Source organism: Marmota monax, unplaced genomic scaffold, assembly GCF_021218885.2.
Source record: "Marmota monax isolate L192 unplaced genomic scaffold, Marmota_monax_Labrador192_F-V1.1 WCK01_AAM20220418_F8-fsc00034, whole genome shotgun sequence".
In the NCBI taxonomy this organism is placed as follows: Eukaryota; Metazoa; Chordata; class Mammalia; order Rodentia; family Sciuridae; genus Marmota; species Marmota monax.
In genome coordinates, this window is record NW_026693934.1 from 5,013,803 (window position 1) to 5,030,041 (window position 16,239).

Consider the following 16,239-nt stretch of genomic DNA (forward strand, 5'->3'; position numbering starts at 1 on the left):
TTAGCGATGCTAGTGAAGAGAAGAAGAGAGAGAACTCAAATTACTAGCATACGGGATGAAAAAGGCAATATCACAACAGACACTTCAGAAATACAGAAGATAATCAAAAACTATTTTGAATCCTTATACTCCAATAAATTAGAAGATAGTGAAGGCATAGATAAATTTCTTAAGTCATATGATCTGCCCAGATTGAGTCAGGAGGATATAGAAAACCTAAACAGACCAATATCAATTGAGGAGATAGAAGAAACCATCAAAAGACTACCAACTAAGAAAAGCCCAGGTCCCGATGGGTATACAGCAGAATTTTACAAAACCTTTAAAGAAGAACTAATACCAATACTTTTCAAGCTACTTCAGGAAATAGAAAAGGAGGGAGAACTTCCAAATTCATTCTATGAGGCCAACATCACCCTGATACCTAAACCAGACAAAGACACTTCAAAGAAAGAAAACTACAGACCAATATCTCTAATGAACCTAGATGCAAAAATCCTCAATAAAATTCTGGCGAATCGGATACAAAAACATATCAAAAAAATTGTACACCATGATCAAGTAGGATTCATCCCTGGGATGCAAGGCTGGTTCAATATACGGAAATCAATAAATGTTATTCACCACATCAATAGACTTAAAAATAAGAACCATATGATCATCTCGATAGATGCGGAAAAAGCATTTGACAAAGTACAGCATCCCTTTATGTTCAAAACTCTAGAAAAACTAGGGATAACAGGAACATACCTCAATATTGTAAAAGCAATCTATGCTAAGCCTCAGGCTAGCATTATTCTGAATGGAGAAAAACTGAAGGCATTCCCTCTAAAATCTGGAACAAGACAGGGATGCCCTCTCTCTCCACTTCTCTTCAACATAGTTCTCGAAACACTGGCCAGAGCAATTAGACAGACGAAAGAAATTAAAGGCATAAAAATAGGAAAAGAAGAAATTAAATTATCACTATTTGCAGATGATATGATTCTATATCTAGCAGACCCAAAAGGCTCTACAAAGAAACTATTAGAGCTAATAAATGAATTCAGCAAAGTGGCAGGATTTAAAATCAACACGCATAAATCAAAGGCATTCCTGTATATCAGCGACAAATCCTCTGAAATGGAAATGAGGACAACCACTCCATTCAAAATATCTTCAAAAAAAATAAAATACTTGGGAATCAACCTAACAAAAGAGGTGAAAGACTTATACAATGAAAACTACAGAACCCTAAAGAGAGAAATAGAAGAAGATCTTAGAAGATGGAAAAATATACCCTGTTCATGGATAGGCAGAACTAACATCATCAAAATGGCGATATTACCAAAAGTTCTCTATAGGTTTAATGCAATGCCAATCAAAATCCCAATGGCATTTCTTGTAGAAATAGAGAAAGCAATCATGAAATTCATATGGAAAAATAAAAGACCCAGAATAGCAAAAACAATGCTAAGCAAGAAGTGTGAATCAGGCGGTATAGCGATACCAGACTTCAAACTATACTACAGAGCAATAGTAACAAAAACAGCATGGTACTGGTACCAAAACAGGCGTGTGGACCAATGGTACAGAATAGAGGACACAGAAACCAATCCACAAAACTACAACTATCTTATATTTGATAAAGGGGCTAAAAGCATGCAATGGAGGAAGGATAGCATCTTCAACAAATGGTGCTGGGAAAACTGGAAATCCATATGCAACAAAATGAAACTGAATCCCTTTCTCTCGCCATGCACAAAAGTGAATTCAAAATGGATCAAGGAACTTGATATCAAATCAGAGACGCGCCGTCTGATAGAAGAAAAAGTTGGCTACGATCTACAGTCGGTGGGGTCGGGCTCCAAATTCCTCAATAGGACACCCATAGCACAAAAGTTAATAACTAGAATCAACAAATGGGACTTACTCAAACTAAGAAGTTTTTTCTCAGCAAAAGAAACAATAAGAGAGGTAAATAGGGAGCCTACATCCTGGGAACAAATCTTTACTCCTCACACTTCAGATAGAGCCCTAATATCCAGAGTATACAAAGAACTCAAAAAATTAGACAATAAGAGAACAAACAACCCAATCAACAAATGGGCCAAGGACCTGAACAGACACTTCACAGAGGAGGACATACAGTCAATCAACAAGTACATGAAAAAATGCTCAACATCTCTAGCTGTCAGAGAAATGCAAATCAAAACCACCCTAAGATACCATCTCACTCCAGTAAGATTGGCAGCCATTAGGAAGTCAAACAACAACAAGTGCTGGCGAGGATGTGGGGAAAAGGGTACACTTGTACATTGCTGGTGGGACTGCAGATTGGTGCAGCCAATTTGGAAAGCAGTATGGAGAGTTCTTGGAAAGCTGGGAATGGAGCCACCATTTGACCCAGCTATTCCCCTTCTTGGTCTATTCCCTAAAGACCTAAAAAGAGCATGCTACAGGGACACTGCTACATCGATGTTCATAGCAGCACAGTTCACAATAGCAAGACTGTGGAACCAACCTAGATGCCCTTCAATAGACGAATGGATAAAAAAAATGTGGCATTTATACACAATGGAGTATTACTCTGCATTAAAAAATGACAAAATCATAGAATTTACAGGGAAATGGATGGCATTAGAGCAGATTATGCTAAGTGAAGCTAGCCAGTCCCTAAAAAACAAATGCCAAATGTCTTCTTTGATATAAGGAAAGTAACTAAGAACAGAGTAGGGACGAAGAACAGGAGAAGAAGATTAACATTTAACAGGGATGAGAGGTGGGAGGGAAAGGGAGAGAGAAGGTAAATTGCATGGTAATGGAAGGAGACCCTCAGGGTTATACAGTGGAGGGGGTAGAGAGAGAGGAGGGGAGGGGAGGGGAGAGGTGGGGAGGGGGGAGGGTGGAGGATGGGAAAGGCAGCGGAGCACAACAGACACTAGTATGGCAATTTGTAAATCAATGGATGTGTAACTGATGTGAATCTGCAATCTGTGTATGGGGTGAAGGTGGGAGTTCATAACCCACTAGAATCAAAGTGTGGAATATGATATGTCAAGAAATTTGTAATGTTTTGAACAACCCACAATAAAAAATTAAAAAAAAAAAAAAAAACATTCGCAAAGAAAACTGCCATTCCTGAGTTTGATGATGTATCCCCATGATAGATCGAGTAAGTTCTTTAGTTGCTTGTAGTAATATCTTGCCAATTTTAATTTGCAAAAACAACATCTTCCTCACCAATTCTTTTCATCTTGTTGGTCAAATTGCCCACTAAATCAAACATGTACCATGGTAGATTTTGTTCATTTCAAAGCAAATTATAGGAGGTGTCTAAACTGTGCACCGAGAGAAAGAGTCCAATGTTTCACCAGCAGGACCACAAAATCAGACATCTGCTTTTTGACAAGCTGAGAGATCCAAAGAATTGGGACTTCATGAATCTCAATGCTGTCTGTCATATAGCACAATGTTCATCTATTACTTTATTGTGAAAGAATGACTAATGATAATTCCTACTTGGGGATCATTTGCATATTCAAGCTTAAGTGTTGTATGGAGAAGGAAATGTCAATTTGTTATGAGGGCAAACTCCTTCAGGTTAAAATTCTTCTTCTCTACAAACTATTATATTAGACTTGCTTTTGGAACTCAGGGAGAAACAAAACATAATTCTGGAACCAAGCCCAAATCTGTATTCCTATTTCCAAGAAAAAGTAAAACAATACCTTCTTTTCATATTTTAGACTAAAAATTTTAAAAACCTGTTGTGCAGCTGCCATTGTTCATAGGGGGGAAACGATCAGAATACAATTGGCCTAATCAAGTCTTAATCTGAGAGCTTAAATGGATGATTACACCTAGTGTTACCCACACAAGCAACTGCTGACATGAGTCCTTTTGTAATTGCTGCTCCTGACATAGATGCCAGGTAGATGGCCCCATAGGTTTCAGACTCTGGAGCTCCCAAATAAATTGGGCCATCGCATCTGGTGGAAACACACGGATCCAAAATCCTGTTTTCTTCCACAAACAAATGAATGTCAAGATATTTGTCTTTCTGTGACCAAGAGCAGCTGTTGAACAAGGTTGTTGCCTTCCAAAAGGGTGGAGTTGGAAGGAACCAAGAGTCAACCAGTCTGATTAGTTAGACGGTTTGATGCCAGGAACATACCAGGAGGTCTTGCTACTGCAACAATCCTGCACACAATTCCTTCCAACTGAAAGGGGAAAATCATTCGATGCAAAGCTAGAAGCAGCAGCAACCCCACCTGCCCGGCCACAGTCTACGTTCAACCCACTCCCTCGACAGCATGAAGCCAGACCTGCCCTAGTACTAATGAAGTCTTCCTAGAAGCCATGCATGGCATGTGAAACATAAACAGGAGACATCCATGTGAATACAGAAGAGAAGGTAGTTCTAATAGAAAGGGTTGGGCTCACAGGAGTAAAACACCATTATCACTAACTCCATTGGTTTCTCAGGGCTGCCATAACAAGACACTAAAAACTAGGTGTCTTCAAATAACAGAAATTTATTTTCTCATGGCTCTGGAGACTCAAAGTCTAAAACCAATGTGTCATCAGGGCCTTACTGCCTCTGAAGCTTGTAAAGAAGACTCCTTCCTTGCCTCTTCCATTTTCTGGTGGTTCCTGGCACTCCTTGGCACGTTGGGGCATAATTCTAATTTTTGCCTCATCTTCACACAGCCTTCTTCCCCTTCTCTCTCTCTCTGCTTCTGATAATGTCTTTTTTTCTTCTTTTGTTACCAGTTATTGAACCCAAAGGCACTTAACCACTGAGCCACATCTAAGCCCTTTTTATTTTTTCTTTCAAGACAGGGCCTTGCTAAATTGCTCATAGCCTCAATAAATTGATGAGGCTGGCAATCCTCCAGCCTCAGCCTCTCGAGCCACGGGGATTAAAGAATTGCACTACTGCATCCAGCTCCTGATAACCTTCTTATGAGGGTGCCAATCATTGGATTTGAGATCTACCCTACTCCAGTATGATCTCATCTTAATTTGGTTACAACTACAATGGCCCTCTTTCCAAACAAGGCCACATTCAAAGAAACGGGGATTTAGAACTTCAGTGTATCTTTTGAGGTGACACAATTCAACCCCACCATTGGCATATCAACAATGAATAGGAGTGGGGCTGGGGTTATGGCTCAGTGGTAAGCGCATTTACCTGGCTTGTGTAAGGTACTGGGCTTGATTCTCAGCACTGCATATAAATAAATTTAAAAAAAAGAAAGGTCTATCAACAAGTTTAAAAAAAAAACACCTTTAAAACAAAATAAATAGGAGGCATCTAGGTGAAAATAGAAGAGAGGAGATTTTCCTATTCTGTCATGTGCCTGGCCCAGAGACTTAAAACACCATGATACTTTTGCAGAACAAATAGCTGTGCCTCAGAGGGTGGTCTGAGTTCTCTGCCCTCCTCTTCCTACCACCCACAGGATGCCTTATTTCACCTGTGGCAAGACTTACAACACTTAGGATTATTTGTCAATTACATATGCAGAGAGGTGACTAATGGAAACATAACATACCAGCCTACCCCTAACATTTGCAGGGCTCAGAATAAGAATACAAAAGGAAACCTGCATAGCATGTGTCTAATAATTTCAAAGTTATATTTCATGCTATAAGTAGTTAAGTAAAATACATTCTATTTTGACAAATTTGCCTTCATTATTACAAAATTTTAAAACAAATTGGAAAGCTAAAGTTTTGACTTTATTGAAAGTCAGCAAAACATCAAAGACAATCTGCCTGGGTGTTCTGTTGAAGGGCTGGTGATGTTGGGATGAGCAATAAAATAAAGACATACATAACTCATAAATCATCATATATTTATTCTATAGAATTTATTTTTCTTGCCTTGATTTCAGAAAATGTACTAATTACGTTGTTGTTATCAGCTCTTCACATAATTTATGTTTTACTGACAGTATTACCAAACTAGACCAAATTCCTTGAGTGAATATTGTTTTTAGGGAGTTTTCATGAATTTTAATCTTGAAAAACTTTGCTTTGCTGAGGTAAGAGCAACTGGAATTCTTATCAAAATAGTTAAAGTAACACCTAGATTCAAATATAAACCATTAATGTTTTAGATCATATTCAAACATTATAATTCATTTACATATGAAACTCCATCATTAGCCCAGGAAAACATATTTAATTACATCATGAAAATTGCTGTCACTTCTGGTTTTCAATGTCCTATGGTCATCAATGTAAAGAAGACACAAATTTCTGGCATTTACATGTGTACATGTGTTTACACATACATGCACATATTCATTTAAGTTATTTTATATTACAAAATGTTCCTGGGTTGTCATGTGCACTATAGTGGATACAGTACTAATTCATGGGTCCTTTATGGACCACAATTGGAACAAAAAAGGAAATAAGAAAATGGATGCTGGACACTACCATAAAAAGATATTTCAGAGAGGGGCTTCCTCTGAAGATGCCTTCTCTGACTGAAGGAAGTTTTATATATATATATATATATATATATATATATATATATATATATATATATATTTTTTTTTTTTTTTTTGTCTTGGAGTCACTGTAAAATCTCTATTAGCCAGGGAAGATTAACTCATAGAAGGGAAGACTACAAGGTCTTCATCTGTCTCCACTAAACACTTGCTTTTCTAAACACTCCATTTACAGGCGTTTTCTGCACAAGACAACCTGTGTTCCTAGTGCAGTTTTGCCCCTCACCTTTCCTGAACTTGTGTCCAGCTCTTCTAGAGCTAAGGACCTTCCTCCTGGCTACTGTCTATACTTGGGGTACATTTTCTCCTAAAAGTCACTTGCTACCTTCTGAAATCACCTGTCACCAGCACCCCCCACCCCACCGGGCCCCCGGCCATTGCCCTCTCCTCTATGAAGAGCTTCAACCATCTGGACCTTCTTTGAGTTTTATATTTTGTATGGCCCCTATGCACAAGTGCATGTCAAATAAATCTGGATTTTCTTTCTTCTGCGTGTGTGTGTGTGTGTGTGTGTGTATCTGGGCAACAATCCATGTATTCATGATATCAGAGAAGGAAGACTGGGTAAGTTAATTACTTTGTCTTTTCTCTTATCTAAATGCTCCTGCCACTCAAATCCTTCTCCAACTACAAATTAGTATCTCCCTCCAAAGTTTGCAGGGATTCAACCCACAAATCTTCACAATCACCTATTTTTTTCAAGGATATAAAATATGAAATTTGATATCTTGGGAATATGACATGAGGGCCCTCTAACATACAAAGCCCAGGGCAGAATTCCATCTTGCCCAGGACTAAGCATACAAACAGTCAAATATCCCCAGGACACCATGCAGTATAGCTCATGGCTAACAGATTATTATCACAGGAGCTTGATAGACAAAAGTAACCATTATAATCATATCCAAAAATTTGGACCCATAAACAACATACGTATATACACAAAAGTCTACACAGTGGTGTGACTATTTTAAAGTCTCTGTTATCTTAATTTAGATCATTTTATGATAACAATGATGGTGATTAAATGATAAAAGAAAAGGAAGAAAGGAAGATGTTATTATTAAATGGAATTTAGACCATTTATATTTGTTTATTACAAAAATGTTGCATCATACAACCTTGTACATACATAAAGAGTGAATGAATAGTTTTTGAATTGCTAGGTTACAAAGTATACTCATTTTTTAACAATTTGATAAAAATTGCCAAATTTCTTCCTAATGTTACTGATTCATACACTAAAATCATCATGACTTTCTGACATGAGAAATTGCTTTATTCAAAGAGATATATTTGGAATACCATAGTTAAACTGCTTTTAACTATATTCAAATGGTGCCCAAAGTTCATATAAATCTGTTTAAGGTCTTCAGCTATCAGTAGATAAATGAGCAATATGTCATTTTTCTATACACAAAGATGCACCTCTCTCTCTGCACAAATTTTCACTACAACACACTGTCTGTAACTTTTTCTTTCTTAAGGGGAACAAAACCCTGAATCAATTGCAAATTCAATTTGAACTTAAGTTCTTTCAGGTTTAGGGATGGTAATGATAAAACTCGCATTGGTCTAACGCTTTTAATTTTCAAACTACTTTCATGAATCTCATTTCCTCAATGAAGTCACAGAATTTAATTTTTAGATATAAAAAGAATCTGATAAAGTTTTATTGGATTTGCTGTGTACATAGTTAGATATTGCGCTTCCCAAGGCTGGAACGTGACCTCAAGAGCAGGGACTCTTTGTGGTTTGTTCATCATAGTCTGCCCATGGCCCTGCATTGGGCTTGGCATTTAGGAGAGAAAAACAAAATGGAAATAACAGAATCTAGTTTAAGCATTTACTTGGTGGAACAGGAAAACAAAGTGCTAGACAGTTTGAGTTTCTTACCCAAGGATGTGGGATTTATTAATGGCATAATGAGAAGTCTTAGTAGCTAAAAATATAACACTGAATAGGCCACAGATTGGTGTGTTCTGCTGTTTGCACACAGCTTTTGTCACACGTGGGTACTTCACTCACAACCGGAACTTGCCTTCTGGGGTGATCATCTGCTTCTGAAACCTGAAGTCTTCTCTGAGTATATATTTCACTTGCCACCTGTGTGCTGAGTAAAAAGTTGCTATTTGGTTCAATTATCCCCTTTAATTTGTAAATTAGAGACATCTTTTAAGACAAAGAAAATACCCAGTCTGCCTGGGCATTCAACTGGTTTTCCCTACAGACCCATGAAGGGACACCTTATTCATTTTCCTCTTTCTTCTCCTTTACCTCAGTGTTTTAATTTTTCTTCATGCATTTCATACAGATTCAAGATTAGTGGGGAATGACCATTTGCATAGACTTGATTCCTAATTTCGTTTAGCTGAGGAGCCTGAAATTAAGGAAAGCCAGGCAGCAATGTGGAGCAAAGCAGATGGCACCTGTGTTAGAGAGCTTCTCCCTGAAGCCTTGACTCACAGATGGTGCACAGCTGCTGGTGACACTCTGACCAGGTTGGGTCTTCTGAGCAGAGAGAACCCGAACACTTGCCTCTCCTCTCCCTTTTTAAATTGGGACTTCCATTGCCTGCCTGCAAAAACTCACTATGAACACCAGACTCTCTGTTTAAAGAGTGTTAAAGTGAGCATGTTCTGGAGCCAGATGTAGCATTAAATAGACCACACCCTTCTCCACATGAGGGAGCCACATGGATCTAGGCAGCCTAGCAGTGCCTCCAGCCCTGTCTTCCAGTAATCCTGAAGGCTTTATCATGATACCTCCCAAGTGCTACAGCAGAGGGCCAGGTACAGTGACAAAGATAATTAAGCTATGGTTCCATTCCCCAAGAGGAATATTTGGGTAGATGAAGATTATGTCCTGGAACAGTAGTACAAACCAATATGTGATCAACATTTAAGAGAGATCCTCTAAGCATTTTGAGAAATGCTTAATCCCCATGATGGCTCAGGAAAGGCAAAAAGGCCAGAAAAAGTACTTTTCAGCCCCCACCACATGCCCACGTTCTTTCTTGAACAGCCAGTGCCAACTGCTCATGCCACCTTTCAGTGGGAGCAGAGCTTTCTACCCACTGTTGACCTCGGAGGGTGTATTAAGAAAGAACAATGTCATCCTAGGGACTGTGAGAAAGAACAATGTCATCCTAGGGACTGTGCTCTGTCATAGAAAGGTTCTAGCTCTCTGAATAGTATTAGGTTTAGGAGTAAAGAAAAAAATGTCAGCAGTTCAAGTCAATTCAAATTACTTCTCATCAGCTGAGCATTTAATGAGTACAAGGCATATCTTTTCTAAAAGTACACTGCCTTTGACCCTTATTTCTTAATGACTTGTTACATAGTCTGTTTGCTGTGGAAGGATTTGAAACATTACCCTGAATATATCTAGTCCTTTTATAATTAGAATATATATATATAAAGTAGAATACAGAGAATATAAACAAATGCATTTTAAATAGGCTGGAATATATTGGGGAAGCAAAGAGGAAATTTAATAGTATAAAATACTCTTCCGGCAAATTATTGTTGGGACTGATTTTTTATGTCAGTTTTCATATTGGGTAAGTATATATCTGATCCCTAAGAAGTTATAAGAAATTCAAGAATATAAAATGGTGACAATTCAAATCAGCTATGACAGGTATTAAAACAATGGGGGATGTATTTCAAAATAATTAGACAGAGAAGAGAAATTGCATGGTAATGGAAGGAGACCCTCAGGGTTATACAGTGGAGGGGGTAGAGAGAGAGGAGGGGAGGGGAGGGGAGAGGTGGGGAGGGTGGAGGGTGGAAGATGGGAAAGGCAGCAGAGCACAACAGACACTAGTATGGCAATATGTAAATCAATGGATGTGTAACTGATGTGATTCTGCAATCTGTGTATGGGGTGAAGGTGGGAGTTCATAACCCACTTGAATCAAAGTGTGGAATATGATATGTCAAGAAATTTGTAATGTTTTGAACAACCCACAATAAAAACTTAAAAATATATAAAAAAAAGTAAAACAGAAGGTACACATTTAGTATCTAAGGAACAGACTAGCTTGACATGTATGTCCATTGGACACCACACTCAACAGAAGAGCACCTGACAACTGCAGAATGAGATGGAGCATTTACCTACAATGTGGGCTAGATTATAAAACAAGTCTTGACTAACTTCATCTTAAAAAGCTACATGAAGAAGAAAAAGTCAAACCTTACAAACTAGGTAGAAGACAGGAGTTGGAAAAGATTAAATGAAAATCAGTGAAACAAACAATAAGAAAAATTAACAAAACCAGAAAGTCATTCTTGGAAAAGATCAATTAAATTAAGAATCCTTAACGAAATTGGATCAAGATAAAGAGAAATAAAATATAAATTATCTATTTCAGGAATAAAGAGGAGATATTATTACAGAGCTTATTAGCATTAAAAGAATTAAAAAGAAGATGCTATGAAAGTCATAACAACATTCATTGAATAACAGGTAAAATGGAGAAATACCTTTAAAATACAATTTACACACTTTATACTAAAACAATAAATTTGAATAAGCTTATATTTATTATGAAAGGCACATATTCATAGAAACTTTCCCACAAAGAAAATTCAAAGATATAAATGGTTTTGTTCACTGAAACCATTGTTGAGAAAGGTTAAGAAGTCGTAAATGAATGTATAAATATACCATATCCAGAGCTTCAGATGCTCAATGTTGTTAAGATGTCTTTCCTCCTCACATTTTGAACTTATTTGTAGATTTACTGAAATCTCAATCAAAATGTTAACATGATTTATTTAAGTTGAAAATGACAAGCTGATTACAAGATTTATATAGGAATGTAAAGGACAATCTTGAAACAGAATAAAGTTGGAAAACTTTTACAACATTATTTTGAGACTTGCTGTACAGCAACTACAATTTTAAAATCCTGGTATTGACATATAAATAGATACACTGTTTAATAGGACAAAAATCAAGACCTGAATTGATCAGTTCACTGATTTTCAAAAAAGATATATTAAGGGAAGGACAGAGATGGGAAGTGACTGCTTAATAGGTCTGGGATTTCCTTTGGGAGTGATGACAATATTGTAAAATAGAATAGAAATGATAGTTGTAGAACATTGTGAACTTATTGACTGCCACTGAATTGTATACTTTAAAGGTTAATTTTACTTTGTATGAATTTCATGCTAAAAAAAAAGCAACAAAAATAACAATATTATCAAGCAATTCAATGGGGTGAAAGAGTCTTTTCAGAAAAATGGCACCAGAACAGTAATAGTCACTGGAAATTTAAACAAAAAAATAACCTTGAACTTCACCTCATGCCAGTCACAAAAATCAACACAAAATGAATCAGATATTCAGATTTATAACTTAGAACTAGAATATCTCAAAGGAAAACAGAAAACAAAACATGTTCATGAACATGGTATAGGCAAAATTTATTTTAGACAGGACACTAATCATTTTAAAGAACAGAAAAATATTTCAAAATATAAAATTTCTTGCTCTTCAAAATTCATCATTAAGGAAATGAGAAGACTAGCCATTTACTGGGGTTAAGGGGGAAAAAACCATATATTTGGCAAAGGGTATCTGGAATATACAAAGAAAAATAAATAAATAAATAAAACCATAAATATGTAATAAAATAAAATTTTTAAAATTTAAGGGGGAGAAGACTCTTGAGTAACCACTTCACAAAAGAAGACATGTGAACAACAAATAGCACCTTAAAAATGTTCAGTATCATTAGTTAAAACCAAAAAGATATTGCTTCACATATAGCAGAATAACAAATTGAAAAAAATCTAATAATAGCAAATATTGGCAGAGATATGCCTATAGTTTGAACACTTTTCTGCAGAGAGTAAATGAAAGTACAAAGTTTAGCTCTTTGGCAAACTATAGAGTAAAACTTACACTTATCCTACAACCCAACAATTCTACTCCAAGACATTTAACCAAGAAAAATGTAAATACCTCAAACTTATACAACAAAAACTTGAACCACAATCTTCATAGCAACTTCATTCATGATAGTTCTCAAATGACAACGATTTAAATATGCATCAATAATGATGCATCATTAAGGAATAAATTGCTGTATAATCATATAGTGAAATGTAGATGAGAAACAAAAGAATTAAACTACTAATACATGCAAAATATGAATTTCTACCACATTATGCTGAGGGAAAGAAATCAGACATTGATGAATATATACTGGATTTGTTTATTAATAAGAAGCTCCAGATCATGTGAAACTCATCCATAGTGATAGAAATAGGAGGAAGGGGACTTGGTTGAGGTAGGGTTACAAAAATGTACATAATAACTAAAGCCCATTAAACTGTACACTTAAGATCTCTGCATTTTAAGTCATAATTCAGTCTAAAATGTGAAAGGAAAAGAACAGAAGCAAACTAAACGAAACTTGTAAACAAATCAAAACAAACAAAAGACAAAAGACACTCAAAAGTCAATGGGATTTAGTCAGCTTTTTTGCTGCTGTGACTACATGATCTGACCAGCACAACTGCAGAGGAAGAAAAGTTTGAGGGCTCATAGTTTCAGAGATCTTAGTCCATAGAAGGCTGGCTCCATTCTTTGAGGCTCCAGGTGAGGCAGAACATCATGGCAGAAGAGTGCAGCAGAGGGAAGCAGCTCACATCATAGTAATCAGAAAGCAGAGAAAGACATTCCACTCTCCAGATACAAAGTATATACACCATTGTCATGACCCCCTTGAGACACTTCCTTCAGCCACATCCCACCTGCCTTCAGTTACCACTCAGTTAATCCCATATCAGGGGATCAATTCACTGATTGGGTCAAGGCTCTCACAACCTGATCATTTCCCCTCTAAACCCTCTCACACTGTCTCACAAGTGAGCTTTTGGGGAATACCACATCTAAATCATAACAGATATCTATAGGAAAAGACAGATTAACCCCCTTAAAATGTAAAGACACCATAAAATAATGAAAAGAAAAAGAAAAATGGCAGACTAAAAAATAATGAGAGTTGCAACATGTGAAACAAAGCCGTAATATTCTTAATACAAAAAATCTTCTCAAATCAGCAAGAAAGTTCAAAAAAGTTTTTGCAAAATACTACTAAAATAAAATATTATTTTATTAATCATACTGACTCTATTAATAGGAACTGAGAGTAGAGAAACTCTAGTAGCAATAAGCATACCAACTTCCCAGATCTGGGCTTCTAAATACTATTCTCCACTAGAAGGAAATGAAACTAGTTGGAGAAATGGCTAATTATAAGGTTGGGGTGGGAAAAGTTAAGGTAAGTTTGAAACATTTGATGTATCAGGGAACAATGAAGTGCTTAAAGAATGTTATCAACACGACAAAAGGACTGAGAAGTCAGCTTAATGAAGCCCTTACTGGCCATATCAGAGCCAGTGGTAAGAGACAATGGTAAGAGATTATAACTTACCTAACTGAATCAAAAACTATGTTCATACAGATCTAAACAGATCAAGTTTAGTGGGATACTGTATACTTTAAAGCGCCTCTTTATGAAATGCTTATTAATTACAAAAGGATAAGGAATGACATTGCAGTGAAAAGGTCCAGTACACACCACCTTATTGAAGCAAAGTGATTATAGTAAGTGATGGGTGAAGTGGGAGTCATGTTCCACCAGATAAGATGCACTGAGAACACAGACCCACTTGTGGGATACTCCTACCAATACATTCCTGTGTGTAACCGAAATTTAACCATGAGAGGGAAATAATCAGATTTGTCAATATTGAGAAACATTCTACAAAATAATTGGCCAGTTACCTTTAAAGTGTCCAGGCCATGGAAGTTAAGGGAAAATAAAGGCAACAGAAGAGATATTACAACTAAATGCAATATCTGATGCAGAACTGGATCCTTTTGTCATAAAGAACACTGAGACAGTTGTTTGAAATGTGAATAGGGTCTCATATGAGATGGCATGATGGTCAACACTGAGACAGTTGTTTGAAATGTGAATAGGGTCTCATATGAGATGGCATAATAGTCAACTTGACAGGACTACAGAATGCTCATAAGTCTTGTTCAACATTATTTCTGGTTGCTATGGTTTGAATATTGTTTGTCCCCACAAAGTTCTATGTATTGAGAGCTCGGTTCCCAGGGTGTTAGTATTAGATAACAGAATCTTTAAAGGAGATGGCCTAGTAAGAAATTCTAGAAATTGGAGGCATTGCCTGAAAAGGCATTCAGCTATTTTCTCCTGGACCCTGAGTGGTTCTCAAAAGAGCAATGTTTTAAAAGCCTGAGACTGTGGAAGCAACATAGATGCCCTTCAACAGATGAATGGATAAAGAAACTATAGTATATATACACAATAGAATATTACTCAGCACTAAAAGTGAATGAAATTATGGCATTTGCAGATGAATGGATGAAGTCGGAGAACATCATGCTAAGCAAAATAAGCCAATCCCAAAAAGCCAGGGGCTGAATGTTTTCTCTGATAAGTGGATGATAATCCATAATAGGGAGGAGGGGGACATGGGATGGGTGGAGGAACTTTGGATCAGGCAAAGGGTTGGAAAGATGGTGGAATGAGATGGTCATCACCCTAGGTACATGTATGATTGCATGAATGGTGTGACTCTACTTCATGTACAACCAGAGAAGTGAAATAGTCTGTTCCATTTGTGTACAATGAATCGAAGAGCTTTCTACTGTAATGTACGGCTAATTAGAACGAATAAAATAAATTAAAAAATAAATAAATAAAAGCCTGAGACTGTACCACCTATTCTCATTTCCTGTCTGACCATGGGATCCCTTACCTACATGTATCTGGCCATTGCCATCTGCCATGATATGACATACCTAAGAATGCCCTCACTAGAACAGAGATAATGTGGACACCATGTCCTTGAACTTCCACAACTGTGAGCTAAATAAACCTTTTTTCTTCACACATGGCCTGTCCAGGTATTTTGGTATGGTAATGAAAAACTGGCTAATACATTAGGTGTGTCTGCGAGGATGTTTTTGGAAGACATTAGCATTGGAATTGGTGAACTGGGTAAAGCAGATGGATCCCCAGTGTTGGTGGGCTTCATCCATCTGTTGAGGGCCTGAATGGAATAAAAGTCAGAGACAAGTTGAATTCACTTTACACTTGACCTACCCTTGGCACTCTTGGTTTACAAGCTTTCAGACTTAAGATTGAAATTCACACCATCAGCTCTCCAGCTCTCAGGTCTTCAAACTACATCAGTAGCTTTCCTGGGTCTCCAGCTTGCTGACAGCAGATCATGGATTTTAACCTCCATAATCATGTTAGCCAGTGTCTTATAATACAGCTCTTTTTCTATGCAGATATTATATTGATTTTTTTTCTCTGACCTGACTAATGTAGATGTACTGATGTTGATTACCTGACTTTGATAGTTCTATTGGATAACATCCTTGACAACAGAAATTCACACTGAAGTATTCAGGGTTATAGCGTGTCAGGTTAGTAATTTCCTCTCAAAAAATTTAGGAAAATAAGTTTTTGTTCTGTGCTTGCAGCTTCTCTGTAGGCTTGTGGTTGTTTCAAAAGATATTTTAAAAGACAACTATGTGAAAGAAGATATGTAAAATATATTCCAAATATGAAAGTAGAAACTATGCATTGTTTAATATTCATTTCTATTGAAATATTCACAAAGAGTTTTAGATAAATAGTAGTTGCATCTGGGGAAGATGGTTGATT